The sequence below is a fragment of the Schistocerca serialis genome, chromosome 8, assembly GCF_023864345.2.
Source record: "Schistocerca serialis cubense isolate TAMUIC-IGC-003099 chromosome 8, iqSchSeri2.2, whole genome shotgun sequence".
Classification (NCBI taxonomy): domain Eukaryota; kingdom Metazoa; phylum Arthropoda; class Insecta; order Orthoptera; family Acrididae; genus Schistocerca; species Schistocerca serialis.
In genome coordinates this window covers 193,085,800-193,100,560 of record NC_064645.1, presented here as the reverse complement: position 1 = coordinate 193,100,560, position 14,761 = coordinate 193,085,800, and positions in this window count along the sequence as shown.

Below are 14,761 nucleotides of genomic sequence, written 5' to 3'. Positions count from 1 at the left end.
TACATTGTCACTATGTGTTGCCGATGGCTAAATTGAGTACACACTCAAAGGCCAACCAAAAAAAAAAAAAAAAAAAGAGAAGTGTGAAACTGATATAAATGAATGAAACTCTGGTAATATCTTCTAAGTAACCGAAAAATGTATTGTTACATACATTTAACGATATTCATATCAGGAAATGGTTCCAAAATTTGAATTTAAAATTATCGTTGTTGCTATCTGCCAATATATGTTTTATGTTATTCTGTTTGTACTGTTCCTAGAAAATGTTTTCTTCAATATTTGCAAGCAGTTTACTGTTCGGTAGCCACCACCGTGTAGTTACGGTTGTTGCGTGGCCCAAAGCGTGGAGGTGAAATAGTCTTCGTTCATGAAATTTGCAACAACGGTAAAATTCATCCATTTTATTTCTTAAGAGTAAAAGGCAACATGTCAGCAGAGGCCAGCACAGTATACTCACCCCCGCGAGCTGTATGCTGGAAATCACTGTCTGGATTTCACAGCCTTTTTCAATCGTGAAGGCATTCGGAATTCACCGGTTCCTTGACAAATACCATCTGCTTTAATAGGACCCGCATGGAAAAAAAAAAAATTCGACATAGGATGGAACCTCATTACGAACGTGGAGGCCGGTCATTTCCTACTTATGCATTTACGAGAGAAAACGGTGGAAACAAGATATCGAAGTATCACCGCCAGGAGCGATGAAAGACCTTCATGTTGAATCCATATCCAGCAACGCGTAACCAACTGCACATGTTTCACTGATTGCTCAGAGCCATTTGAACCAATTATCGTCATGAGACTTGTACAAGCTACAGTTTGACTCGGTGACCGTCGCAGTACCGAAAGCCACTCTGAGACAGGTGGGCCTTGGATACACCTTAGTGTGATGGCGGCGAAGCCAGCACTTCCCGAACTGCGTACGGAAACTCGGGGCGCAAAGGCATACCAAATGTTGAAAAATTTTTGTAACTTAAAGAAAGACAACGAAACACTTTCATAAAGATATAACACCCCACCTTGTAGTGTAACAAATTGTACCTTACTGCAAAATCACTCAAAACACGGGGAGAACCGAATAAGACAATATACACTACTGGCCATTAAAATTGCTACATCACGAAGATGACGTGCTACAGACGCGAAATTTAACAGACAGCAAGAAGATGCTGCGATATGCAACTGGTTAGAGTTTCAGAAGATTCGCACAAGGTTGGCGCCGGGGGCGACACCTACAACGTACTGACATGAGGAACATTTCCAACCAATTTCTAATACACAAACAGCAGTTGACCGGCGTTGCCTGGTGAAACGTTGTTGTGATGCCTCGTGTAAGGAGGAGAAACGCGTACCATCACGTTTCCGACTTTGATAAAGGTCAGATTGTAGGCTATCGTCATTGCGGTTTATTGTATCGTGACATTGTTGCTCGCCTTGGTCGAGATCGAATGACTGTTAGCAGAATATGGAATCGGTTGTTTCAGGAGGGTAATACGGAATGCCGTGCTGGATCCCAACGGCCTCGTACCACTAGCAGTCGAGATGACAGGCATCCTATCTGCATGACTGTAACGGATCGTGCAGCTACGTCTTCATCCCTGAGTCAACGGATGGGCACGTTTGCAAGACAACAATCATCTGTACGAACAGTTAGACGACTTTTGCGGCAGCATGGACCATCAGCTCGGAGACCATAGCTGCGGTTACCCTTGACGCTACATTACAGACACGAGTGCCTGCGATGGTGTACTCAATGACGAACCTGGGTGCACGAATGGAAAAACGTTGTTTTTTCTTATGAATCCAGGTTTTATTTGCAGCATCATGATTGTCGCATCCGTGTTTGGGGACATCGCGGTGAACGTACATTGGAAGTGTGTATTCGTCATCGCCTTACTGGCGTATCACCCGGCGTGATGGTATGGGATGCCGTTGCTTACACGTCTCGGTCACCTCTTGTTCGCATTGACGGCACTTTGAACAGTGGACGTTATATTTCAGATGTGTTACGATCCGTGACTCTACCCTTCATTCGATCCCTGCGAAGCCCTACATTCCGCAGGATAATGCACGGCCACATGTTGCTGGTCCTGTACGGGCCTTTCTGGACACAGAAAATGTTCGACTGCTGCCCTGGCCAGCACATTCTCCAGATCTCTCTCCAATTGAAGGCGTCTGGTCAGTGGTGGCCCAGCAACTGGCTTGTCACAATACGCCAGTCACTACTCTTGGTGAACTGTGGTATCGTGTTGAAACTGCATGGGCATCTGCATCTGTACACGCTGTCCAAGCTCTGTTTGACTCAATGTCCAGGGGTATCAACACCGTTATTACGGCCAGAGTTGGTTGTTCTGCGTACTGATTTCTCAGGATCTATGCACGCAAATTGCGTGAAAATGTAATCACATGTCAGTTCTAGTGTAATATATTTGTCCACTGAATACCCGTTTGTCATCTGCATTTCTTCTTGGTGTAGTAATTTTAATGGCCAGTAGTGTATTTTGTAAAATTGATGCTTAAACATTGAAATTATTAGGAATAGTCTTAAAACTAAAACAGAAAGTTGTTTAATGAACAATTTAGACTAAGGAATATGAAACCTTCAAAACTATCGTTAACAATAACAAAGTATTGTAATGCTGTTTTGAAGAATGTAAATTGTTTTTGATTCTAAATGCTGACTGACCTTTATGTTATTACATTGCATCCCATTGCCGCACACCTGGCTTGCGAACAGACAACGTAGCATGCCTAGTAATAAATGTTACCTAGCTAGACAAGTTTATTTGTCAAATCTATATTGGAAGCTACATATTTCTTCTAACTGATAGGATAATAATTTTTGACAGAAATATTCCATCTTTGGACAAATGAGTCCGCTGTTCATGGACTACAGGTATGCTCGTCTTTTTTCTTCTACAATAAAAATGTTTTTAAATTCTCCGTTTGATTTGTCAACTCAATAGTTGGGATTACTCTTAGCGTTATGGCCGTGTTTTCCAAAGTTGATTTGTATACTTTAAGATCCTTAGATGGTTTCTATATTCCCATTGTAGAAGATAAAACGGCTGAAACTACCATTCCCGTTGATTTAATATTCCATCACTGTCAGTCAGTCTTTCTAATATAAGTTCACACTAATCGAAATGCAAGACAAGAAAAAGAAATTTCTAGTTTGAAATCCATGTGCATCAGTAAAAGACCGGACGAACGGAATACTAACCCATTCTGCAACATCCCCTTTGCCCCCAACAGCATTTTTCATGTTAGCTACATTTACGTGTTACATAACAAAAGTATAGCGAATAAGATCAGATTAGTTCAAATGGCTCTGAGCACTGTGGGACTTAACATCTGATGTCATCAGGCCCCTAGAACTTAGAACTACTTAAACCTAACTAACCTAAGGACATCAGACACATCCATACCCGAGGCAGGATTCGAACCTGGGACCGTAGCGGTCGCGCGGTTCCAGACTGAAGCGCCTAGAACCGCTCGGCGACACCAGCTGGCAAAAATATTAAAACAGTTTTTGAGAAGGAGCACTGGGTTCTAGTCCTCAATAGTCAATAATTTAAACAGATAGTTAAATGTATTAAAGAACTCAGCAGATCCGACATACGATCAGAAAGCTAGTAGAACGTTAACTAACTTTAAATAATTTAAGTAGCACCTCACGAGGCATTTTCAGTACTCATAACCGAGACACCTGTTTTTAAATAACCATGCCCCTCAGCAGAAAACTCGAGTGAAAATTATATACGACACACAACCAAACTTTACCAGCTACTGGATTGAGTGTTGACCCAAAGCACTAGTATTAAACAGTATTAATTAAGAAATCAATATACGTGATAATGACAAAATAAATATTACGTTTGTACATACGTTCACAGCGTTTTCCTGTAAATTTACTAAAAACCAAAAACAGACATAAATGATTTTATACTAATCAGTATCATTCCCTCCTTTACTATTAAAACATTCAACCAACGCTGGGTAAATTTTTCGATTGCACAACTGTAGAAATCACGTGGTTTAGTGGCAAACAACTCGTCGAGCCATGATGAGAGCACATCTTCTTCCAGAAAGGTAGTTCCTTGAAGGTTATTCGATGGAGAACCGAAAAGGTGAACATATGATAGTGTAAGATCGGTTGAATAAGGTGGGTGCGGAATGACTCCCCAACCCAACTCCTATATACCGTTGTCAGCCTAGCACTATGCAATACTTCAGTCTTCCTGGTCAGTGTTCTTCGATTGTGTCTGCAATACACCTCAGTTGTTTAGAAGAAATGTCAGCAGTGACGGTTACACCTCGGGGAAGCAATTCGTTGTAAAACAGACCGTCGCTGTTCCACCAGATGTTTAACGTTTTCATTTGTGGATGAGCGCGGAACTTTGTATGTAGCATTGCTGATGTGTTTGGGCTCAACCATACCTTCCTTTTTTTATGGTAGCATAAAGACACCATTTCTCGTTACCATAATGATAGAGCATATGAACTGTCGATGATGTCCACTAGTCAGCTGTTGACGAGTACGCAGAGGTGCACGTTTGATCCCACGCTTATTTATATGATTTTTACTTGGAGTGGGCGGTATTCTTACACCAGGTTTCTGGACCTTCCCCACTGAATGCAAATGTCACAGGACGGTGCAATGATCAAAGTTCATCCAATCTGCCAGCTCACGAGTACACTGACGTGCATTATTTTGGATTAATGTGTTTAAACGTTCTTCATCAAACCCTAAAGGTCTTCCTGAACGTGGAGAGCCACTAATGTGAAAGCGATCTTTCCTACAACGAAAAAACTATTTTCTTGTCCTGCACTGTCCAGCAGCATTAACTCTATACACGGCGTAAATGTTTGCCTCCACTGCTGGTACCCCTGTATTGAACTCTAACAGAAGAATATGCAGGAAATTTGCCAATTTCTCCACTTGCCACTCCATTTTATAACGTCCACAGCTCCAGTCTCTGTCTCCACATGACAATATGAGAAAATTTAAACTCAAACGACTGAATGAACTACAAATTAAAAATGACAATCGATAAATAAGCCCATAGCAACCGTAATGCCAACATACAAAAAAAAATGCTACAATCTTATGTACCAATCAATTACAGTCCTTTGATGACTTGACATCCATCACAATTCCTTAACCCAGCTATAAAGTCTGAGACAAAAAGGACTTTACAGCTTTGAGATGTTATAGACATGCACTGAGTTTCAGAATTGGTAAATGTGTTTTTTGTAGCAAAAACCTCAAATTTGATTCACAAAGTGCATAAGCATTACATTCCCCCACCAGGAACACCGGAGTCGTGCACAGTTAAAAGCGCTGCTTACATGGTGCGGAGCGTGATTATTGTCTGTCACGGTTTTATGAAACGAACTCTGTAACAACAGTTCGGCAGCGAAAATCCACCTCTAACCCTGGAACACGTTCGTGACAGCCCCAAGTTAATGTGTTTTGTACCCTTAGCGAATTGGAAGTGTATCTCCCATCGTTCTTCAGGAAGGAAATTGTCAACGGTAATGTGTATCTGTATATGCCTGAAAACTTTTTAATTCGACAGATCGGTGAAGATGACCGAGATGGGATGGTTTACTACCAGAAAGACAGGGCACCATCTCACTTACCCACGAAGATCGAGGTTTCATCCATAATCGCTTCCTAGGTCGATGGCTTAGCCGTGAAGGGCCAAACGCGTGACCTCCCCGCTCCTCAGATTTGACAACATTGCATTTATTTCTCTGGGATTTCATCAAAGACCCCTTCCAAATAATTTAGCCGATCTGAAACATGGAATCTGCGCTGCTGGCGCACAAGTGCCCCAATTGTTGCATTTCGTGTTAGAAGGACTTGATTGGCGGTCGAACCAAAGTGACACTTGGAACTTTCGTGTGAGACTTGATGTTTTGTTTCCTACAAAATGAGACATCCACCGGTGCCTTAAGTCTCCTTAATGTCTGTATCATTCCAAAGTTGTAAAGTTCTCTTCGACGCACCCTGTATAAATAACCGTTCGGGAGGCACATGTTCAATAAACTGGCGTCTACTATGTCTCATTTGGCAGAAATACAACTTTCGCACCACCATTTGTTTCAAACCACAATGCTTCACGAATACTAAGGGCCTTCTACAACAGAGAGGGGCGCTATTAATTGAAACATAATAAAACAATGAAATACTGCCACTCCCACCCCCCACCCGGCCGCGGTGGCCGAGCGGTTCTAGGCGCTTCAGTCTGGAACCGCGCGACCAATACGGTCGCAGGTTCGAATCCTGCCTCGGGCATGGATGTGTGTGATGTCCTTAGGTTACTTAGGTTTAAGTAGCTCTAAGTTCTAGGGGACTGATGACCTCGGAAGTTAAGTCCCATAGTGCTCAGAGCCATTTTTTTATCCCTCCCCCAGCCAATCGAATGGCTGGAACTGACAGTACAATTAATGAAAATAGTTAAAGAAATCACGACCAAGCAGGAAAACGGGCGTAAGCACCAGTACGTGACCCCTAACACAGGCTTCCTCCTCCTGCCCAGTGTATACGCCACACGCTAGAGCGATGTTTAAAACATCTCCCCAAACCACGGCTTGTGCGCTCTCGCCAAGAGGAGAACCTGCCTCACCTTACGCCGGTGAAATCGAGTCGCGGAGAAATAGATACAGTCGCATTTGTTTCCCTAAATGGATCAAAGTACGTCCCAGAAGTGTCGCTTTCAAAAGGAAGCATTTTGATCTCGTTCCACATTCTCCCTCAGCCGTTGCTTGTGTTGCGTCTCAAAGGATCTCATCGTCTTCCTTACTCCTTCTACAACCGTAAACTCTCGGCCACTGTTGAGTTGGAAAGTCGAACTTCACTTTTAACTGGAACTGGGACAGTTGATTAACCAGTGAGCAAACGACTAAAATAAAGACTTTCAATCTGGAAGTGATATACGCGTACGAGGCAAATGCCTGTTAAAGAGAAAAGGCCTCTAACAAACAAGTGTAGCCCCTGCTGCATCCCTGCTATATTTGGCTTGCTCTCATACTCAGAAAACAGCTATCCCGGACACGGTCAGCTACTCCTGTTCACAGATTACCTCCCTAGCTACTTCTAGGGCCTAAAATAATTGATTTTAAAACATTTCACCCTGTTAGTCAACAAATTTAGAATGCTGTCATATCCTACCATTATTAGTTAAAATGCTTCTTTTACAGATCCAACGCGGTAAGTCAAGTATTACAGTTAGAAACTGTGTGTATGTCTTGACTGTAACTGTAACTCATAGCGCGAAAATTATCCAGATTATATTCATCCAGTATTTGATAACGCGAGCACGTATCGATTTCCAACATACTTTACACTTGATTTCGTAGGCTTACGAAAGGTTTTCTTATTGACGCCCCCCACAAAATGATGAATAAGAGAAAATACTTTATCACTTACTTCCTTTTCACAATTCTTGTAGTAAAATTGCAACAAGAGGCAAAACCTTTTAATTTATTACTTCTTTGCGAATAACTCGTTTCACAACACGTTTTGTAGACACTATCCAAATATGCAACTTCATACACCTGCAAAATTATATCATTGTCATATACTTCAGCATATAGACCATAAATATTCAGATGCGTGGAAAACTACATTATGCTCAAAACGGAACGCAAATACGCAGACCAAACTCATAACAATATTGTGTTCCTTAATGAGAACACTGTGTGCGGCTTCCAGCAAACATTAATCATAATTTCAAACCTTTTCTAAGTTATTTCTCGCTTCCACGCTTAAAACCAAAGATGTAACACCTTGACTCATACGTTAAGTAATACGACGGTTGATGCTGTCTTATACATGTGAGTTTCATTCTTTAAAGAATAGGGAATTTACTGGTTAGTCTCCACTTGGTAAGACTGTCCCAACGCGATGGATGTTACCCCTGTGCCTACTCTGAATGACTAGCAGCTGGTGCACCAATTGCCATCAGTTGCATTAATTTGTTCTTTTACTTCAGATTTTCCACTATTGCATGGAATTGGTTATGAACGATTTTCGACTGAGTATACTATAAATTGTGCCATGTGTGACACACAATAAGTGTTTTCCGGTGGAGGATTCGGTTGACCTTGTGCCCTATCATCAATCGTTTGCGATTCCCATTCGAAAGCCACTACCTTTCGGCTGCTAACAAAGTAGTTGGGCAGAATCAACTTTCATTACAGGTCCCTTCCTTGCACCTTGCTGTTTGCAAACGGACGTTACACCACGAGACATAGACACAACTCTGAATACAGCGAACAGAGAAAAAAAAAAAAAAAAAAAAGGCGCAATAGAGGACTGAACATGGCTCGTATGCCTGGCAATCCAACACCGTGAGCACTTAACCACGATGTTCTTTCCCATTGCCCCTATATTGGACTTGTCCTTAGTCGCTCACTGTCGTTTTTCATGTTTGAACTGTGTTCAGTTTTTTATGGGCTGTCAACTGGGCCCCCTTACCATTAAACCTGAGGGGGTACGATGAGGAGTTTCCCCTGTAAGTGCTATGGTTATCAAACACTGGATGACTACAGAGTATAGTGCTCTGCATTTGAAACTGTAGCTTTCGCGTTTCTCAGTGTTTATGATATCATATTTCCTCACCTGTATATTATCAGTTATACAGATTGGCATTTAGTGTCACAGGTTTATTTAGATACTGCATGAAAAACATGTTCCGAATATCGTTAGTAATAAAGAAAGAATAAATTAAAACGTCGTGTCCGACACTGCAGTTTTATTGGACGAAAACGAAATGGCAGTAAGCGAAAATCTTTCTTCCTTAAACTTGTTTGTGTGTGGTGTCAGCAACGCATAGTTTCCAAAAAGTTTTAAATTATTCGTAACGTTCACTGGAATAAAATCTTAAGTAACGGATCAATATATTTGTGCAATCTTCGCCCTGTGATTTACGCTGCGTCGCGAAATACAGACTGCTTCTAATTGTAATATTTTCAGGTAACACTGTACCTCTTAATTAGCAGGTCATGACAGCTTTTTAAAGCTTAAATTCAGTCAGTTATTATATGAATTATCAAAATCCGAATTTCTGTTTTCTCTGCAGACGGTTAGGCAGCCTTCGATTGCGACCGCGAACCGTGCAACGTGTTACCCATTCAGCAGTATAACTGAGATTCTTGTATGTGAGGAGGCCATTGTCTGCAGACATAAACATCTCGAATTTCATTTTACTGGTCCCGAGGTTAACTCTTCTTTTTACTAACGTTGAGACTATAAACTTGTGTAAGCGTCATAGCCAGTATTGAACTGGAATAAAGCTTATAAGCTTCATTACTGTAAATACGAAATTCCAGAAGAACGCTAGCCCCGAAGCAGCTATCCTTGTTTCTAAAATTTGTCTCTGGAAAAGGAGGATAAAAGATTACTGTTCTCTAGTCGATGACGAGGCCGCAAGAGACGGAAAAGTACCTTTTACTGCATAAACTTAAGATCCATATAGGCTGTGCACTTGCCTCTGGAACCATCTTGTCATCTACATCTACATATACACTCCGCTAGCCACTAAGCGGTGTGTGGCAGAGGGGCACAATCCGCCCCCCCCCCCCCCCCCCCTTCCTGCTTTGTTCCTTTCACGGATCACGCGAGGGAAAAACGACTGTTTGAACGCCTCAGTTCGAACTCTAATTTTCTTTATCTTTCAATGGTGATCACTGAGCGATTTGAAAGTTGATGGTAAAAATATATGCTCTACAGCCTCGGCGAAGATCGGATTTCGGAATTTAGTGAGCAGCCCCTTCCGTTTAGCGGGCCGTCTATCTGAAAGTGTGTCCCACTTCAAACTTTCCATGAGATTTGTAACGTTCTCGCAATGGCTAAATGTACCAGTCACGAATCATGCTGCTATTCTTTGAACCTTCTCAATCTCTTGAATCACACCCAACTGGTACGGGTCCCATACAAAAGAACAGTACTCTAAGACTGGACGAACTAACGTATTTTAAGCAATTTCCTTGTTGAAGGGCGGCATCGCTTCTGGATTCTACCAATAAACCGCAATCTAGAGTTTGCCTTGCCCGTTACTTGTGTAATCTGATCATTTCATTTGACATCGTTTCGAATAGTCACACCCAGATTCTTGATGGGTGTTACCGCTTCCAAAGACGGCGCATTTATTTTGTACTAGTACATTAATGGGGATTTTCGCCATGTTATACGCCGTAGGTTACTCTTAGTAATATTGAGAGATAACTGCCAGTCATTACACCAAGCATTTATTTTCTGCACATCCTCATTTATTTGTTCATATCATTCGTGTGATACTACTTTCCTGTAGACTACAACATTATCGGCAAACAGTCTAATGCCGCTGTCAATACCATCAACCAGATCGTTTATGTAAATCGTAAAATGCAGCGGATCTATTAGGCTGCCCTGCGGCACACCTGAAGTTACGCATGTTTCTGTTGAAATCACCGCTTTCACGACGACACACTACTCTCCGTCTGATAGAAAACTTTCTGTCCAACCACATATGTCATCGAATAGACCGTAAGCGCACTTTTTGGAGCAAGCGACAGTGCGGAACTGATTCGAACGCCTTTCGAAAGTCGAGATATATGGGATCAACCAGGAAGCCGGTATCTCGAGCCTGTTCTGGATCACGCACAAAGAGGGCCAGCTATGTTTCGCATGACCGCTGTTTCCTAAAGCCGTGCTGGTTTCTACGGATGAGCTTCTCAGAGTTTAGAACGGTCATTATATCTGAAGACAAAATATGTTCCATGACTCTACAACAAATAGATGGCAGTGAAATTGGCCGGTATTATGTGCATCCGATTTTCTACCCTTTTTACAGATTTCGTGTAGTAACGCAAGACGTTAACCTTCATGGCAAACGCTGGCCTGAATCTAGAATTTCCTTCCTCTCACTTAACTACGAAAGGTATTACAATTCTGATATTTCTTTTCCCTTGGTATCACTTCATATCGAGAATGTATTGGTGGTTGCAGAAACATGATATTGATAGCGTTTAAAACACGTCCATCTCATCGCATAGGACGGGTATCCCAGCATCAAAGACAGTTGCGTTTAAGAACGTACACAAGTTACTGATACCAGAGAAGGACTGTATTTTCTATATAGGAATGCAGTTACAAGAAATATCCATTTTGTAAACGGCCTTATCCATTTTCGTCCGTAGACAAGTCTCTGGAATCAGAGCAAAAGATCGGTAATCTAAAGTTTGATACCTCATACTTGTAGTACATTAGTTTTTAACACTGTTATAGTTGTGGTGTGATGATAATTTTCTTTTAGTACTAATATAAAGGAAGAAAATACTCTTCAGTTATAGTCATAATTTATTTAACATCCAGGGATGAAATACAGCCATAAGCATGTGGAAGGAATCCCCAGTACAACTTGGTGGCAATCATAGGCGATTTGTTGGAGAGGTATTCGATGTTTCTGTGAAGCTATGTAGCATCGACAATGCTATGTCAAATTTCCAAAGAAATTAAAATTTTCCCTTGACAAGCAATATACACTATTAGAATCTGTAGCGTTTCCGTAATATCGGCAGTATGACTTGATATGTGTTAAAGTGCATCATATCCAGTTTATATGATCCTCTTTTTAAATTTGGTAACACAATCTGTTTGATCAAGAAACAATCGGTCTCACTTTTTGAAAGCGATATCACCACGTACGGCGTTCGCTACTTTTGGTAGGACTTGCAAGAGGTCGTTGCACTTTGTGGCTGGTTCCGACGTCCCCTCTTAATATTATGCAAATGGTTATAGCCATTGTCTGCGTAACCCATGTCTAGGCCATCACAGGAAACGCCAATAGGAAATCCCATCGGCTCCTCGGAAGCGTAGATTAAGCCCTTTGGAGCCTCTAAAAGTAAAAGGTGCTCTCCGACGAGATAGGGAAGCTCTGCGTGACCCTTCTGCAGCGGAGAGAAGTGGAGGTCTTCCACGGTAAGGGTTTCAGGATAATGCCGAGTAATTTGAAACCGCTGAGCCTAGCGAGGAGGCGAAGCCGATTTTGTACGGCCTCCGGTTGTAGCGGGAGTAACTCAAGAATGACGTTGCATCGCTTCTAGTCTCCACGTTCCATTTTGTAAAGTATTCTGATACCTTAACGAAAGTGGCCCTCTGAAATTTTACACGTGAAACTTGGAGATAAAGTGACGGGGAAAGGCCAAGCCGAATCTCTAAAACACCGTGAGACAATCCTTGGCGAAGTTGTTCAAGAAAATCCCCTTACATTTACGGTCACTTTTCTTTTCTTAGGTGCCCTAGATGCGTTTTGCCTCCTCATAACATAAATGGGTCTTTATATACAATCCAGACGTTCAGGTCGGGTGCCGTGCAGCAGATTCTAATATTTGAAGAAATACTACGAGAGACACATTCTCATTGATACGTTTATTTTGAACTGATGGCCGGTTTATACACTACTTTACTCTCATCTCAATATCTCATCTTTTCAAAATTAAGACATGTATTTCGACAATGCTGAAATTTTTAATTACTTGCATTCCTAAACGCCTAATACTGTCAAATAATGATGACAATTTTGAAAACCTGAGATCTGAAAATGACAGCGAAGTAGCGTTGAAACTGGTCATCAGTTCAAAATAAATATTTAAACGGTATCTTGGCTGTGAAGAATTTCTTCAGTTACTGCAGAGGAGGCACTCAGTGTCTCACCGTTTTCTATCTTCTACATAATTCCCTGAACTGCACCATTTACGGTGCATACATCTAATTTTTTAACATGCCGCTTTCCAGGCAGGTAATATCAAATAGTTCTATGAGCTGTTTATTGACTAACTCATATTAACGAGCTCTAAAACTAAAACCTTTATTTTCTGATGTGTTTGAAATAATTAATATTTGAGCGGTATGCGAGAATGTTTTACGAGGGGAACTGTTTTCAGACTTCCACCTCAGGCGAGTCCTGTAATAGTAGTTTTTATTACTTTTTTTTGAAATGGTGTCATTTACTTCATGTGAGCAGCTGCCTTTTTCGAAATTACAGTCCAAAAAAGTATAGTTTTTTTAATTATAAAAACGTTGTCCAAGATACAACTTGCTCATGTACTTAGCAACAAATATGCTACTCAATTTTCAAAATTTCTGTAATCGAAAAAAATTGTTAATTCGGTTTTTAATAGTCTACATAGCGGTAATCAGAATCAGAAACCCAATTAAGAAATAAACCACAGTTAGGAAGTTAAAAAAATAATAGTTATTGACACTTAACACAGGTACCCGTTTTCGAGACAGGGAGAAGTACAATATTAAAGAAACACATTCTTCCACTTCAAGGAACAACACAGTGCATGAACCATGAATTATGAAAAATGTTGTCCAACTAAATTTAAAAATGTACTGAATTTTATGCATCATTCGTGGTGACCTTCTGGACTTAAGATCTCCACCACTGCCTTACCTTGTACTTAAATCCTTCCATCAGCCACAACTGGTTGCTATATACATGAAGCAGCATTTCCCATCCATTATTTTAAATGAGATGAGTGGCAATCAGATGCAGTGTGGTACAGATGTCACTCCATCTACATTGGCCATTAACGTACTGTGTTGTATCTGGGAACTTTTTTAGCTTTTTGCCATTTTCTAAACAGTACTTATAAGGGAGAGCATGTATCTTACGCATCGCATCAGCATGACTACCATAACACAGCACATGAGTAATGCTCCACTGTTTGTTTTAATGCTGGTACTGCAGAGCTGTTGGTCTCAGAGTTTGACACCAAAGCAACATTATCGTGCAATACATGATTTGAAACTAAATAAATTAAATAGAGGATCAAGGTATAATAAATGGGAAGATCCAAAGTCACATCACTCTCACAGAATACGTATAGTTCTAATACTAGACTCAAGAAGTAGTTCACATTAGTACATGAAGTTAATACATGATAACGCATTTAAGGAAAATAAGAGAAAAGCAGAAAGTTATCTCTGACAATTAATATGCAGAGTGTCTCATTTATCTTGAACACCCTAAATACCTGTTTGTCCACATGCAAATTACAAAATGCTTAAGCAAATGTTCTTCAGCAGTCAGGGGGACATCAATATGCGTTACTGCCTTCATTATGGCTTTGTTCTCTACAAAGATATTGTAGTGGCTACTTCTACCTCCCAATGTATCAGGATGACCAATGTAGCAGGAAGAGATAGAAGACTCATCTCAGCTTCCCAAATGATTTACTTGTTTCCACTACAATGCCCCACTTACCTTGGTCCTTGTCACAGGGTCCCACAATGCTGAGGCCACCACCTCAGTGACCCATGCAATACAGATCTGTGTCGAGCCTTGGATCCCAAAGAAGTTGGGGTGTCGTCAGGATGCTAGCAGTTGACTAGGCAGTCTACCGACTCAGCACAACTCGGTGTGAGCCGCAGGCGGCCATTTGCATACTTCTTGCTGCTATGGCTGAGATAGCGGCGACAACGAGCGCCCTCGATCCGGTGTCCGAATATGCGGCCCTCGCCTTGTGATGCCTATGGCGTATGTTGGAAGCCAGGACAACTGCCTACAGTAGCGAGCCATGGAGTGGCCCACCGATGGCTGGCTATGGATCCTGCATCGGCCTCGGAGTGTGGAACCAGCGACCTGCCGTGGGCTGGAACGCTGGTTCCCCATCTGCTGCTGCATTTAGCTTGTGGTGTGACATGCCCCGCCATCCAAGAGAGCTGCCACACTTGAATGAATCTCGTTAGAAACCTGCA